The following is a 17,251-nucleotide window of genomic DNA, read 5'->3' as shown; positions in this document are numbered from 1 at the left end:
CTCTCTCTCGTTGTCGTTCTCTCTGCGCTCTTAGTTCTTCTCTCTCTCCTTTGCTTGCGCGCACTCTCTTTTTTCTTTCTCTCTCGCTCTTTTTTCTTGCCCTCATTTTCCACCCCTTTTTCCTTTTCTCTCTCTCTTTTTTCATTCTCTTTCTTCTCTTTTCTTTCCCCTCCTCCTTTTTCCTATATTGCGTCGTCTCTCTTTCTTTTCCTTTTGGTTCGCTCTCTTCACATTGCTTCTCGCTCTCTCGACTCTTGTTCCCTTAACTGCTTCGTTCTCTCCTCCCTGTCGCGCCAGTCGCCTCTCGCTCCTCTCTCTCTCTCTCTGCTCTCTCTCTCTCTCTCTCTCTCTCTCTCTCCTCCTTCTCTTTCTTTTCTTTCTCTTCGTTCCCTTTCTTTCTTGTCGTTCTTTCTCTCTCTGCTCTCTCTCTCTCTCCTCTCTCTCTGCCGTTCCTCACCCCCTCTCTCTTTCTTTTTTCTCTCTCAAATTTCCCTTCTCCCTCTTCCTCACTCTGGTTTTCTTTTTCTCTCGCGTCTTTTTCTTCGTCTCTCTCTTTTTTCCTTACGTTGCTGTTGCTCTCTCTTCCTCATTCTTTCACCTCTCTCTCTCTCTCTCTCTCTCTCTCTCTCTCGCGCTCTCTCTCGCTCTTATCTTCTTTCCTGTGCTGTTCTTTCTTTCTTTCTTTCTCTCTCTTCCTTGCTTCTAATCTCTCTCTTTTTCTTTTTCTCTCTCTCTCTTAATTGCTTAACTGCTTCTCTCGCTCTCATTGTCCCTTTTTCTCCCTCTTTTTTGCTTTTTTCTCTCTCTCTCTCATTAGTTCTTCATTCGCTCTCCTCTGCTCTTCTCTCCTCGCTCATCTCGCGCTCCTTTTTCCACTTCTCTCTCTTTCCTTTCTTTTCGTCCTTTTCTCTCTCTATTTTCTCCTCTCTCTTTCTTTTGCTTCTCCTGCTCTCTCTCCTTTTGTTCTCTCATCCTTTTTTTCCTTTCTCTCTCTCTCTCTTTGTCTTTCTCTCTCTGCTCTTTTTCTTTTCCTCCTCTTTCTCCCTTTTTCTGTCTTCCCCCTCTCTCCTTTTCTTTTTTCTCTCTCTCTATTGCTTTTTCTCTCTTGAGCTTTCTCTCTCTCTCTCTTTTTTTATCCAGCTTTTCTCTCTCCATTTCTCTTTCCCTCTCTCTCTGCTCTTTTCCTTCTTTGTCTTTCCCCCTCCTCCCCCTTGGTGCTCTCTCCCTACTTAACATAAGGCGACATAAATCCCAATCCCCCATAGGACCCCCCCCGCGTCCCCCCCAGGACGACCCAAGGGACCCCCCCAGGGGCGACGCGGGCCCATTCCCCCCACTCTACCCCCGGCCCCTCCATCCTCCCTGCTCCCAAAGGAGAGAAATCCACCAACACACTTACTGCCATCCCCCCCCCCCCCACCCCCCCCTTCCCCCCCCCCCCCCCCCCACACTCAACCAACCTCCAACACCCACTCGACCCAAATGAAGGCCACCCCCAACCACAACCCACCCCACCCCATCCAATTATCACTGAATCCACACCCCCAGCTCCCCCTACCACTTACCAATCTACCTCACTATGCCCACACCCACCACCACCCATGAACCACCTCCCGACCCCTTCACTCCCACACCACACCACCCACTAATCTCCCATCCCTAATCCTCATTCCAGCCTCACCGTTTCGGACTTATCTCTAAAATCAACTACCGCCTTCGAACTGACCTACATTGCCCCCCTTTGTCAGACGTTACTACACAATCCAAGCACAACCACTTATGCAACGTAGTTTATCTCTACACCCTACTTACCAAATTGAATCTAAACTCCGGACATATTGAGACCAATGATTTTGCTGATTCACATATCAATGATAAACAATTAGGTCACATTTTATGTAGTCCATTCCCTTTAGAATATTAAAAGACCTGTATCAAAGACACCACTGAGTCTCCGCTATTTAGTGACTAACAGATTCATAGAGCTTAAGTCGCTTTTGACGTATGATTATAATTAACCTAGATAATTGGAAACAGTAAAGTCATATAGATCTCCGCTGAGCCGTTGTCACCTTTTCCATCCTGTCAATGTCTTTAATGAGATTCGGTGACCATACGGAAACAGCATATTTCCAAATGTGGACGAACAAACGTTAACTGAATAGCTTGTATATAGCAGTGATGGACTTTTTGATTAAAAAATCAAAAGATCGCGCAATCAATCCCAGAATCTTATTTGCACACACATGAACACACACATGTACACACACACTTACACACATGTATACAAACACACACACACACACACTGTATATCATTATTATTATTATTGTCATTATCATTATTATTACTATTATTATTATCATCATTATTTTTATGTACACATACATGTACACACACATGTGCACACACACACACGCGACCAGTTGAGCCATGTCAGGAACGTGACATAATTATGAGACATAGGGGTGACACGTCCACTCTCAGATTCCACCTCTCTCCCCACTCTCTCTCTCTCTCTACTCTCTTTTGTTCAAATATTTCTTTGCCAATAATTTATGTTTTTATTATTTCCAATATTCATAAAAAATACGCATTTCAAAAGTGAACAAAATAATTATAAATGATTCTGGTATCCGTTGCGAATTATGGAATTTTTCAGAATGTTAAGATTTCCTAATAACGAGAACTTTTATTCAATACTATATGATTTTTTCCTTGTTGCATTGATATTTATGTATATTGTCTTACTAAACTTCTTCCGATGATACGCCGGAAGAATTATAAAGAATATAACGTGCTAGCAAACATCGCTATCAATATTAATCTTAGCGGTAGAAGTAATTAAAAATCGTCTTGTTATTTTTGTGCGACACTGCTTCTGACCCAGGGCGGTGGGCAAGGTGCAGGGATGACCCGTCATCCAGGAGGTGCTCAGATGAGAGGGAGGGTGGGAGGGGTGTGGAGTGTATTTAGGGATGAAATGGGTGGGAGTGTTTTTATGCCTTTCCCTTTTTGGCTACCTCCCTTGAAAGGGGGAAAAAGCCTTGGTATATGTATGCATGTATGGTTTAATTTTTATATACATATAGTTTTGATAAATTCCTCTTGATAATACGTCCAAAGAACTATAAAATTGAATAATGCTCCAATACACAAGTATTACTTTCTATTTTAATGTTAGAAAGGATTAAAATATAGTCACATTTTTATGATATTATCGTTCAATGTGTGCGACGACTATGACGTCACGCAAGGCGCGCATGCACAGAACAATGCAAATGTGTTCGGGCCGTGACGTAATGTCGCCTTTGAATGAGAGCGAGGAAGATTCAAAGCGGCTTTGTTGTCCAAGACTTTTTGAAATCATTGTTCTGTTTGTTGTTTTCTGTAGTAGCTAACGAAGCCATTAACATAGTTGGAATTTGGGAACAATAATGCCCTTATATATGAATGTTTCTTTTGTTTAATTATGTAGTTATTTATATATTCGTTTGGGAATACCACAATAGATGTTTGATAATGATAATAATACATACATATACCAAAGGTGTTTTCCCCCTTACACGGGGTAATAGTAACGATAATAATAATAATAATAATAATATTAATAACAATAATATTATTAGTCATTATCATTATTATTATCAATTATTATTATTATCATTACTATTATTATTATTATCATTACTATTATTATCATTGTTATTATTATTATTAATATTATTATTATTATTATTATTATCAATAATAGTAATAGTAACGATGATGATAATAATAATAATGATAATAATAATAATAATAATGATAATAATAATAATAATAATAATAATAATAATAAACAATAATAATAACAATAATAATAACAATAATAATAGCAATAATAATAACAATAATGATAACAATAATAATAATAATAATAAAATAATAATAATAATAATAATAATAATAATGATAATAATAATGATAATAATAATAATGATAATAATATTAATAATAACAATGATAATAATAATAATAATAATAATGATAATAATGATAATAATGATAATAATAATAATAATAATAATAATATTAGTAATAATGATAATAATTACTTTTAGTAATTATCTTTAGTAATGGCCATTAGGTACCCCAAGGTAATAAGACCACATACCAAGGTTGGACGCTGTATTGGTGTTAGTGTGCAGGTTGTTGCAGCCCCTAAGTAGTCCATGAGCATTATCCATGATATTGGCAAAAGGAGGAAAATAATTTCATAAAGCGGAATTTTTCACCATACTCAAAGAATACAATACACTTTAACATGCCAGAAGCCCAAGAAAACGTATTGGAACTTTAACTCAAAAATCACGTCCAAGTACAGGCCACCTTTGTTATGACGTGACCCCTTGATAACATGTAAGCTCGTGTAGTATATATATATATATATATATATATATATATATGTATATATATATATGTATATATATATAAATATATATATATATATATATATATATATATATATATATATACATATATATATATATATATATATATATATATATATATATATATACATATATTGGTGTAACGCGGGAAGATATTTTGTTTAAGGCATATTGAATTGTATGCAAGAGCAAATTGAGCTCTGGTGAGTTTCCGATGAAGATTTCTCTAGACATGGAGAGGTAAAGAAAAAAACTAAGTTGCCGATAGAAGCCATCTAATGGGTGGAACAGGATACAAGACGTTTCGCAAATAGCGATTAGCTTTTTCAATTGTAACAAGAACAGAGAAATGGGTGATTACATAGTCAGAAAGAAAACACTGGGAAAAATCACAAAGAGGTTGACCGTTACTCTGGTCTGAAACTGGGGAAGGACACGTTTGAATACTGGGGAAGGGTACGTGGGAGGGGAGGGGAGGGGGGAACTGTGACCACTGGGAAAGGCTTGACACTTCAGGTGACCGTTACTGTGGCCTGGGGGGGAGGGGGCGTCTGTCGCGGCCGGAGTGACTGCTCATGACAGGCAGCAGGGCTGATTTGTGTCGTCGTAGCTGGAGCGTCTGGTTTGGCGGATTCCGAACGGTTTGAGGCTGGCAAGGATCAAGGTGGGGGGGCTCCCTGCTGGGTGTTCAGTGTGGGCTGCCTGGATCTATTGGATGTGGAGGGCCTCAAGGAGGGAGGGCAAGGCGGCGCTTGTCACTTTCTCGGTCTAATTGCCTGTGCTTGCCTGACTGTGCCTGCATGACTGCTTGCCTGTACCATCCAGCCTGTACCTGCATGGCAGTGCCTGCCTGCCTGTGCCTGGCTAATTCTATCTGCCTTGTGTGCCTGCCATCTTGCTTGTGCCTGTCTGTGTCTGCCTGCCTGTCTGCCTGCCTGCCTGTACCTGCCTTTCTGTGCTTGCCTGATTGTGCCTGCCTGCCTGCCTGTGCCTTCCTCCCTACCTGCGTCTGCCTGCCTGTGCCTGACTGCCTGCCTGTGCCTTCCTCCCTACCCGTGTCTGCCTGCCTGTCTTCCTGCCTTGCCTGCGTGTCTGTGCCTACTGTACCTACCTGTGCCTTTGTGTCTTTGCCTGTTTGCTGCCTGTGCCTCTCGCCTGCCTGCCTGTACCTCCCTGCTTGTACCTGCCTGCATGCCTTTGTCTGCCTGTGCCTGCCTATGCCCATGCCTGCTGCCTGCGTCCTCTTCCTTTGCCTGACAGCCTATCTGACTGTCTGTGCCTGCCTGTCTGTGCCTGTAAGCCTTCATGTGCGTGGCTACCTGCCTGTGCTTGCCAACGTGTTTGTACCTAACTGCCTATGCAGGCTTGACTGTGTCTGCTTGTGCCTGCCTGTGCCTGGCTGCCTACCTGCCTGTGTCTGCCTGCATTTGCTTGCCTTGCTGGCCTGCATTTGCTTCCCTTTTAAGTATACGGATTTACTACACCAGCTTTCAGGGCATCCAGGAAGAACGTCATATCAAAGGTGCCTGTACTTTGGACGTGATTTTTGAGTTAAAACTTTTGGCATGTTAAAGTGCATTATATCCTTGGACCGTGGTGAAAAAATCCGCTTCGTAAAATGCTTTTCCATTTTTTGCCAATATTATGGCTAATGCTTCTGGACTATAAACTCAATAGAAAACGATCGCAGAAAATTTGTGACGTCATGTCGCTTGCCTCTGACCAGCCTCAACGGAAATACGATCATAAATATCTTTCATATATTTTTCCTCGCTCTGCGTCATTGATTGCACTGTTATTTCATGGAGTCAATATATGCATTTTGGTACGAATACCTTTATCAGATAAATTTGGCAATGAGTATTAATTCAAAGAACAAGAGTTCCAGTGACGTCTACCTAGGTGAGCTTCCATAGAAAGTGGAAAGGCACCTCCCGGGTTTCGAACTCGGGACCCTATGGACGCAGAGCAGCGACTCTAACCACTGGACCACCGGGAAATGAAAAGAAGAGAAAAACTCAAAAGTACGACGCTGATATGGTGTCAGCTGTGTGTGCCATTACACCACGGCGCCATGCACTTATCAAAGGTAATTAGTACCATATATATTTCATATCGATACTGCAGAGACTTCAACGAAAGCATTTACGGCTTAGGTAACCAGGGCGTTTGTTTTGTGACTTTATGTTATAGCAAGATTATAATATTAATATCAAGTTTGTTAAATTCAACAGAAGCAAAAATACACCTTTTATACTCAACAAAAGATGAATCGATTCGTATTGAGGAGGATGAGCGTACCTGCTAATTCTCCAGCACGGCATCGTGTGGTCAGAGAGAAGCGTCGTGACGTCATCAACGCTTGAGATTCGTTTTCTATGGCATGCGAGAAGAAAATAAAACTTCGTTGGTAAACAGAGTGGTATAAAAACTACAAGATAAATAGTATTGATATAGATATCTATAGGAATAATAAAAAAGAGGAGTATGAAAGAAGAGAAGAGTGGAAGAGATAAGGAAGAAAGGCAATGAAACGCCTGACGAAAACAGGACCTACGAACTTTAGCAGTTGTATTTTCTGTACTTTTCTTCAATATGCCATAGATGCCGGTAGTCTCGCATATTTGTATGTATTTATGTACGTACGTACGTATGTATGTATGTGTGTACGTATGTATGTACGTACTTACGTAACGTATGTACGTACGTAGGTATGTATGTATGTATATTACCTTTAGTAATTACTTTTAGTATTGGCCATTAGGTACCCCGAAGGGTAATAAGACCACATACCAAGATTGGACGCTGTAGTAGTGTTAATAGTGGGTTGTTGCGTGGTGTTAGTGTGCAGGTTGTTGCATCATCCCCCTCCTGCTATGCACCGAGAGGAGGTCAGCAGGAAAAGTTGTACTTGCAGAGCTCTTCTCCAGTAGACAATTCTTTCTTTCGCGATTTTACTTTGAAAAGATTCTACAGTTTTGGCACTAATGGTTTCTTGGCTCAGCCTGCTCCACGGTTCTGTGATTCTTGCAGGTGGGGAGTTTTTTGTTTTCTGTAGCTAGTTTGGTGTTGTAATTGTAGCTTTAAGTTGTGACCTCTGGCCGCTGTACTAAGTGTTGGCAGCTTGAACTTGGCTCTTCCACGGCTGTTGCATTCCCTCCTGTAGTCTACCTGGCCAATGTTCTTCGTAATCTTGAAAGCTTGTTTGTCTAAGGTCCGCTCTATGCCTTCTAAACTGGAGTGTTGTTGGGAGTTGAAGACTAGCAAGTCGCTCTAAGTAGGATAAGTGAGACAGTCCTGTAACCAATATCGTTGCCCGCTCTCTGTACTCTTTGGGGACCAAATTACCGAGGCATACTCCAGGTGAGGGCGAACTAGGCTTTTGTACAGGTGGAGGAAGGCAGTCTTGTCCGTCCATGGCCGTAAAAGTGTGTTTGGTTGCTCCAAGTACTCTATTGGCCTTGCTCACCTGTGCTTGAATAGGGCTCGACAACAGCAGCCGCCGCTGATCCACCGTGACCGCCAGATCCTTTTCTTCCTCCCTCCACTGACACCAGCGTGCGTTCAGGTGATCCATCAGATCCATTCATTGTATATTCATATAGTGGGTTGTTATTTGCCGTTAGGTTCCACCATTTGGACTTGGAATTGGTATCCAGAACGATTGTTTATTATTTATTGTAGTTACATTGTTATATCTATCTGGACCACGATAAGAGAAAATAACTAAATGATCGCTTTGAATATTTACTTTCGAGTGTAAGTAATTATGTCAATATGAATTGGATTTCCTTTTATTTTTATATTTTACTTTTAACGTTACTCGAAAGTGTGTGTGTTGGGCTTCCATGTCATCACGAAACAGTGTAGTATGCAGAGTTACCACAGGAGAAAGAGGTCTTAAAAGCAGCAGCGAGTGCATTCGAATAAAGAAAAATCCACCAACGACATTCCGGAAAGCCAAACCCAGAGCTCATCTTAAAGATAACTAATAAATAGTCAACTTCTTTTGTATGACCATACACGTACGTAAACCTATGATTTTACTTCGTTGGTACGCGCGAATTTTTTTGTATCAAAGATTTGGCTTATTTGGGCACTTAGAAAAGTGTGAAGGGTATTTAATTAATGTTGATTCAGTTATACAACTAAGGAATATCATATGTGGTTTAGTTGTGTAAGAATATAGTTTATAGTCCGATGAAAGTAGTTGAGGTTTGGAATATAGTTGTATATAATTACCAATTTGTTTATTTATTTATCTATATTCATTTCATAAAATCAACCATTATCCACAAACCGTCGTATGCATAGCAAATTAATATCTACAGCTTTCCCAGTCCACGCTGGCATTGGCGGTAGATGAAGGCAGCTGTGTGTGTTTAGTTGTCGACAATTATCATTATCATTATTATTTATCATAGCTTGGTAATTGGACAAAATAATGTGTAGAGGTTTGCAGTCTTTTTATTCAGGTATCTAATATCGAATATGTACAGAACTATCCTATTGTAAATTGTGAACGAACTAAATAATTTTGTTACTAAAACAGTAATAACAGAATTGTTGTTATTTATTATTCGTTTTTTATTACTACAGTTTCGTTTTATATTATTCGATTTCTTGTATTCATTTAGCAGTTGCTGTCTTCCTTGACTAGGCCGCTTGCGTGACCACAGTCAAGTCGTCTACAACGCCGACTGCGACTTTCCACTTGTTTGTGAAAGTACGCTGTGGTCTTTAGAAACTGTTTTCTGTCGTCGATAACTCGCCCTCGTCTCTGTCCTTAGTACTAATTATATTTACTTCATTTCTAGTAGAGAATTATTGTTATTTTGTTATTCTTCAAAACGTAAAAAAAATACCGTGAGACAAGTATATCGTACAAGTATATCAATGGACATCTTCCACAGAGGTATAAAAATATGCGATGACGTTGCAGAATGTTGCGTCACGTTCGGTTCGGCTGCTTGCGTGATGTGTCTGGGAGCGTCTGAACCAAGATCTAAGAATATAAGGTCTAACCACTTCCGACCGAATTTCGAGGGAGTTGGCGCAGCGGGCCCGTGAACGTCACCTGGCTGTACAAAGTGGGGTTAGCGGGTCCTATAGCTGTCAGTTGAAGCTGGTCCGTCGTTCGAAAATGACGTCGCCTTCGCTCGCACCGCTCCACTCAATTAGTTATATTCTGACAAATATTATATAATATATATGTATAAATATATATAAAATATTATAGTTCCTGTCTATATATATGAATATATAATATATATGATATATAATATATATATATATATATAATATATAAAATATTATAGTTCCTGTCCTCCTTGGCGTTTCACAGTTTTCTTCAGTGTATCACAAAGAGAAAATGGACGCATCCAAAAGACGTCAGAAGCTGCGCAGAACTGGTCCAGCGGTTAGACCTGTTTACTTAGACCTTGGTCTGAACGATATATTACGCTCAGTCTCAAAGTATCATTCATCACGCATTTCTTAACGGATTCGCTCATTCAAACGTTTGTCGTATACATTTTTTCAATGCTGTTGATGATCTTTGTGATGACATTTTCGGAATTGGAAATTGCGATTTTCAGATACACGCACTAATAATCGTAGATATGTTTCGGAACGTGTTTTCCGTCTTAATGTTGGGGACTGCGTATTTTGGAGATTTTCTGTCGAAAAAGTTTTACCCGTTAGTTGTGCGTCAGTCGTCTCCGTTTTCTATGAGGTGACAGATGGCACTGGAAAACAAGACTGTCCATTCATCTAGGCCAGTAACTGGGGACCGTGACATCCCAGCGAGCGGCAGGTTGACGATGCATGTCATGGTTGATAATTAGAATTTTTTAACGAAGTGTCGAGGTGAGGCATTTGTTAAATTTGAATTTATTCTATTTGTTAAAACAACTTAATCTAAGTTTGTCCAGTTTAAATCCATTACTGCGAGTCCTGACCTGTTGTCTTGATATGATGACCTTGCCTGTGTCGAATCCATGACAGAGTCCCATAAGGTCATAATCCCATTGGTAAAAATCCCACGCCAATTAACCTAGGCCTATATTCATTAATAAATTTACCAAATGAAATTATACTTTAACAAATAGTGTTTATTAATACTATCAACATCCTGGAATATTATGTGTGGGATTATGATATTGACTATGGCATTTTGATTCGTGGTTACAAATTTTAATTTTTCAAATCTCCAAACAACAAATTATCTTTCCGTCATATGCTGTTGAATATGTCCATAGAGACGTCTAGATGTCTGCTATTGTGTTTGCGAATTTTGATGATTAACATTATATCATCTTGATACTTGGTATCTTTATAATTACTTTTGTCGATTAATTTGCAATATTAGGTTCTTTAAGGAAGAAGGAATCAAATGAAGACATTGTATTTAATGTATACTTTGCAGTACACGGAATGCGCCAAAAAGAGTGAGTTTGGACAAGAAATATTTACATTTTGGTGGAAATATGTTATTGTCAGAAATATAATCTATGCTTAATCATACAAATGTGCTCATGCATAGATGACAAAAAGAAAAAGAAAAACACAAATTTTTAGATTCTCACATTGGAAAAGACGTCATTAATCCCACAATGCACCGCGCTCCATTGCCGTCATTATTTTCGTGACGTCGATAGAAAACGCTATTTTTGTATATATATATATATATATATATATATATATATATATATATATATGTATGTATATGTATATATGTATGTATATATATATATATATATATATATATGTATGTATATATATGTATATATATATATATATATATATATATATATATATATATATTAAGTTTCCTGATTATCTCCATCGAGTTTTTAGTCTTCATCGCCAAAAGTCAAGGAAAAAGTTGCCTACGCGCAATGACCATACAAAAGGACCGAAAAATCTTCCCGCGCTCTGATGCCGACGTTATGACGTCACGTCGCATCAAAATCCATATTTTTTATATTTTTAAAACATCTTTCTCTCCACGTGTTTAAAAAAAAAAATCAGAATGCTTCGTTTAACACAATTGTCAAAATTCATCGTCTTTTCTATATTTTTAAAACGTTTCTCTCTACATGTATTTAAGGATTTTCTCGGAATGTTTCGCTCAGTTTTGATAAGAATACAATGGTCAAAATTCATCGTCTTTTCTTAAAACACTTTTCTCTACACGGCTTTCTCAGAGTGTTTCGTTCAGTGTTACATAAGGCCACGTGCTGACCTGAAAATTTCGCTCCCTGATACCATGACAACATCTTGATTTCCCTTGCATGTCTTCCTAAACTAGGCAAAAACACCGTCGATTTCCATCTTCACACTAGGCCAGAATACCGTCGATTTCTATCTTCACACTAGGCCAAAATACCGTCGATTTCCTTCTTCACACAGGGCCAAAATACCGGCGATTTCCATCTTCACATTAGGCAAAACTGCCGTCGATTTCCATCTACGCACTAGGCAAAAATGACGTCGATTTCCTCTTTCACACAGGGCAAAAATGCTGTCAATTTCATTCTACACAGGCAAAAATACCGTCGATTTCCATGTTCGCACTAAGCAAAAATGCCATCGATTTCCATCTTCACACTACGCAAAAATACCGTCGATTACAATCTTCACTCTAAGCAAAAATAACGTCGATTTTCTCCACACAGGGCAAAAATGCCGTAAATTTCCATCTTCACACTAGGCAAAAATGCCGTCGATTTCCATCTACACACTAAGCAAAATTACCGTCGATTTTGATGTATACACTAGGCAAAAATTACGTCGATTTCCATCTTCACATTAGGCAAAATGTCGATTTTTGTTTTCTATGTCGATGTTTTTCTTCACATTTGGCAGAAAAATCGTTTATTTTTTGTTTTATTCGCGATGACCATACACAATTACCGAAAAATCTTCCCGCGCTCTGATGCCGACGTTATGACGTCACGTCGCATCAAAATCCATCATATTTTCTAATCTTTCTTTCTCAGAATGTTTCGTTCAACACAATTGTCAAAATTCATCGTCTCTTCTATATTTTTAAAACTACATGTATTTAAGGATTTTCTCAGAATGTTTCGCTAAGTTTTGATAAGAACACATTTGTTAGAATTCCTCTTGAAACATTTTTCTCTACACGGCTTTCTCAGAATGTTTCGTTCAGTGTTACGTAAGGTCACGTGCTGACCTGAAAATTTTGCTCCCTGATACCATGACATCTTGATTTCCCATTGATGTCGTCTTAAACTAGGCTTAAAACACCGTCGATTTCCATCTTCACACTAGGCCAAAATACCGTCGATTTCCATCTTCACACAAGGCAAAAATGCCATCGTCGATCCCTTAATACAGGGCAAAAAGTTGTCTTTATTTTTATCTTCACACTAGGCAAAAATGCCGTCGATTTCCTCCACACTAGGCAAAAATACCGTCGATTTCCATGTACACACTAGGCAAAATGCCGTCGATTTTGATTTTCTATGTCTCTTCCAAAAATTGGTTATTTTTTGTTCTATTCGCGTCTTATATATATACATAGATATATATATATATATATATATATTATATATATATATATATATATATATATATATATATATATATATATATATATATATATATATATATATAGATCCCACACTGAGTTCCTTCAACTGGACAGAAAACCGTAGTAATTTCCTCACATCGACTTCCTTCACACATGACAAAAATACAGTCGATATTTTTTCCCCAAAACCCGTAAAGGTGTTTTTGTCCCTTGAGAATAATAATAATAATACAGGTTGACATTAAAAAATCCGGCAACCTCGGGACCTGAGGATTGCCGGATTTTTGATGTTAATAATTTTGTATGGTGTACCCCGTATATATTTAAAGAAAATTACCACCTGTATGTAGAGTCCTTTAATGGGAAAAATAAGCACTAAGTGAAAAGCAAATGAATTTTTATCATACACGAACTAAATAAAATACAATAAAGATAGTTATGTAAAATTTCAATTCAATGTTAATAAAACACATAAAACTGATCCTCCGAAGAATTTTAATGAAACTAAATGAAATACTCCGTACTGTACTTCTTAGGAAAGAAGCTAAATAGCAGATGGGCTTTTTACACGTCATCTTAATTCAATTTTAATTCAACTAAATAAAACTGATCCTCCTAAGAATTTTAGTTAAACTAAATAAAATGCTCTTTACTGTACCCTGTACCCTGTACTTCTTGAGAAAAGAAGCTAAAGAGCAGCAGCAGGTGGTCTGTCAGGATCATCTTCATCATTACTGACTGACGTCATAAAAATGACATCATCGGCAACAGGAACAGCTTCAATTGATGGAGGAACTGTTGATTGTGGTGACAGCACATCTGGTTGACTTGAAGATGATGGCAGTCGATTATCTAGTGTGGACACTGCTGCTGCTGCTGCTGCTGCTGCTTCCTGCTTTCTAGCTATATTCTTGAATATCTCGTGCAGTGTCTGTTGCTTCATAAACTTGGGTCTTTCGTTGATAAGTTTATCTTGGAGCAAGTAAACATTCATGATTTCTTGTTCACTTATAAAGCCAGCAGTTCAGTTGTCAAGGAGGGCATTCCCTATTACCGTTGAGGCAGAGTCCTGGGTTGGTGGGTTTGGTATATACTCCGGTCCTAAAACCTTGAGAACTGGCTTCAACCTTTACATCTAGGAAAGGGAGCTGCCTACTGATGCTGTTCTCTGAAGTGAAGTTTAGGCCGGAGACGCGCTGTAGGTTGCTCCTCAGGTCTTCAAGCTCCCTACGGTCCCTCACGAGGACGAAAATATCGTCTACGTAACGGACGTATATGGGAGGCTTCCTGGTAGTACTGAAGACCTCTCTCTCCACCATCCCCATGACTCTGCCTCAACGGTAACAGTGAATGCCCTCAACGCTACCGGAGGTCCACAATCGACGCCTATGTCAGAAGGGCCCTGACGCACTGTAGCGACTGGGCCCCAACCCACGCAGAGCTCGACAGAGCGGCGCAGGTCCTGGTAAACAATGGCTTCTCTAAGAGAGAGGTGCAAATGGCCATCAACAAGCACCTTGACAGATGGTATTCAACCCCAACAGAAAAGCCAGTAGGAGAAGCCAGGATAAAAAAAAAAAAATCTATAAAAACACCATGTCCACCCATCATAGAGCCGACGAGGAAGCCCTCAGAAAAATCATCGACAAAGACGTGAAACCCACCAACGACAACGACAAAATAGATCTGTTTATTTTCTATAAAAACATGAAGACGTCCCAACTCCTTATTAAGAACAACCCCTGCCAGAGGACACCGGACCTTCAGCGTAGCCACCTCGTGTATGAATACTCCCGCAGAAAAGGGAACTGTGAAGCCCTCAATGAAACATACATAGGGATGACTACGACGAACCTCACGAGGCGCCTCACCCTTCACCTCTCCAATGGCGCTATCAAGCGTCACCACGAAGACGTACATCAGACCCCACTGAAAAGAAAGCATTTGGAGGGCATCATTATTTTACAGACAGAAACAAACCACACACGCCTTCATATCCTAGAAGCCTTATACATAAAAGATAAAAACCCTACCATGAACAGACAGACTCCGGACCCAATCATTATCCCCACATCAAAAGACATCGAGGTCAGCTTACGGCTCACAGCCGCTAGGCCCGAGGGCGGCGCTTCGCGGCCTGCTTCCTGATTGGTCAACCGGATCAGCACTGAAGTGTTTGTGATCTGTGTATTGTGTGTATATAATCATTTCCCACACACTGTACTCATTAGCACTGAAGATGCCTAACTGTTAGGCGAAAGCTCTGCATAAATATTAAGAAGATAATTCCCATGCCACCTATACCTATATACCACCAATGCTGTTTGGCCAGGTCATTAGAGAACTTAGCACGACACAGCGCGCCAGCATAAGAAAAGTCGAGAATGTCAGCAAAAAACTCGTGAACGCAGAAGCTGCTGTAAATTTTAATGACATTTGCCTAAAAGAGGATCTGCTACCCAACTATAGCAATATTTACATATATATATATATATATATATATATATATATATATATATATACATATATATATGTAAATATTGCTATAGTTGGCCACCTACTTTTCTAGAGTCAAAGGATTCCAAAGGATTACAAAGGCGGAGCATGCCGATAGGAGACCTTTTGATCCATATCTAGGTCAGATGCGGAAAAATCCTAATAATAATAATAGATAGATAAATAAAGACTATAATAATGTAAGTATCAAATAAAATACACAAATAAACTCATAGGCACAGTCAAACAACAAAGAAACAGGTAAATAGTAAATATTAATAAATTGACATATAACTAATAATAAATGAAAATCAAACAGACAAATGGTAACAAAAGAAAAATAAATAATATGAAATAATAATCATTACAGCATCTTGCTTAGGTGTTTATCTAAATTATTTTTAAAGCCTCGAACTGAACTACATTGCACTACCTGTGCAGGAAGTTTATTCCATTCATTAAGTACACGGTTGGCGAAGTTGTTTCTACCCACTTCCTAATTGAATCTATTTCCGGACAGTTTGAGATCATTGTTTCTTGTCTGATTCTCATTCAGTGTGAAAATTTGGTCACTTTTGATGTTGTCAATTCCCTTTAGAATTTTAAAGACCTGTTCGGGCACACCCACATTTACTATATCATCATTATCATTATAGTCAAAAGATAACAAAATTCGGGAGATTTTAGTTTCAAAGAATTCCAGAAACATACTCGCTTGTTCACCATCCGCATAACCTTCAGGTAACTCAGGTTTCTTTTCCTTCCCAGTTAGATCATCAAGGATTTTATACAATTGATTCATACTAGATCCGGCTTGTACAATCTTATTCTTGTAAAAATCTTGTTTTCGACGTACAATCAGTGCAACCTCATACAAAAGAATGGGAACTTGGAAATTAGTAAATGTCATGACCCCATGTGACCTGAGGAGGACCTTGTTGTCTTTGTCGTTGTTGCCATTGTTGTTGTTGTCGTTGTTGCAGTTGTCATTGTCGTCGTTATTGTCATTGTCGTTGTTGTTGTAGTTGTTACCATTGTTTTTTTTGTTGTTGTCGTCATTGTCATTGTCGTTGTTGCCATTGTTGTTGTCGTTGTTGTCGTCATTGTCATTGTCGTTGTTCCCATTGATGTTGTCGTTGTTGTTGTCATTGTCATTGCCGTTCTTGTTGTTGTTGTCATTGTTATCATTATTGTCGTTCTTGATGCTGTTGTCATTATTGACGTTCTTGTTGTTGCTGTCACTGTTGTCGTTGCCACACACTCAAGCAAAAAAAGAAAGAAAAAAAAAACACGAGCGCGCAGGCACTTCTCCGTTCCCAATTGTCTGATCCGCCATTGGTGCTGATGACCCATTCTCTCCTATTCGGTCCCTTACTACCAAAAGACCTCCTGTCAATTCCATCTTCTCCTTTTGATGGTCTGAGCAATGCTCCTCTCAAATCACCTCTTTCTCTTCTGTCTTCCTTGGATGAGTGGGACGGCACTTTCAATTTCCTTTAATCGATTAAGTCGATAATATGAACAAATTAAAACTGCCTATTGAGACTGGGGTATGTGCTTAAATTATTTTGCTATATCATCAAATAGTTAATGAAAAGTTTTCCTTCTGATTTTCGTGAGTTTGGGCGATTATTCCACTTGCCGTCAGGTGATTTTATTCAGCTGAGGGAAACCCCCAAAGGGTTGATATTTTCAAGTGTATATGTGTGGACATCGCAATATCAAATATATTCTTATAATTTCCTTTGTTATTTCTTGTTTT

The 17,251-nt window shown here is 39.0% G+C and overlaps 1 pseudogene; it reads right to left on the bottom strand.

Moving 5' to 3' along the window:
* Positions 1 to 64: 64 nt before the first annotated feature.
* Positions 65 to 4,229, bottom strand: LOC143022775 (uncharacterized; annotated as a pseudogene).
* Positions 4,230 to 17,251: the final 13,022 nt, after the last annotated feature.

This window comes from Oratosquilla oratoria, unplaced genomic scaffold, assembly GCF_046742065.1.
Source record: "Oratosquilla oratoria isolate Oo_2021 unplaced genomic scaffold, ASM4674206v1 SCAFFOLD170, whole genome shotgun sequence".
Lineage (NCBI taxonomy): Eukaryota > Metazoa > Arthropoda > Malacostraca > Stomatopoda > Squillidae > Oratosquilla > Oratosquilla oratoria.
Note: the sequence above shows the minus strand (reverse complement) of the source record. Positions and strands in the feature narration are given on the sequence as shown.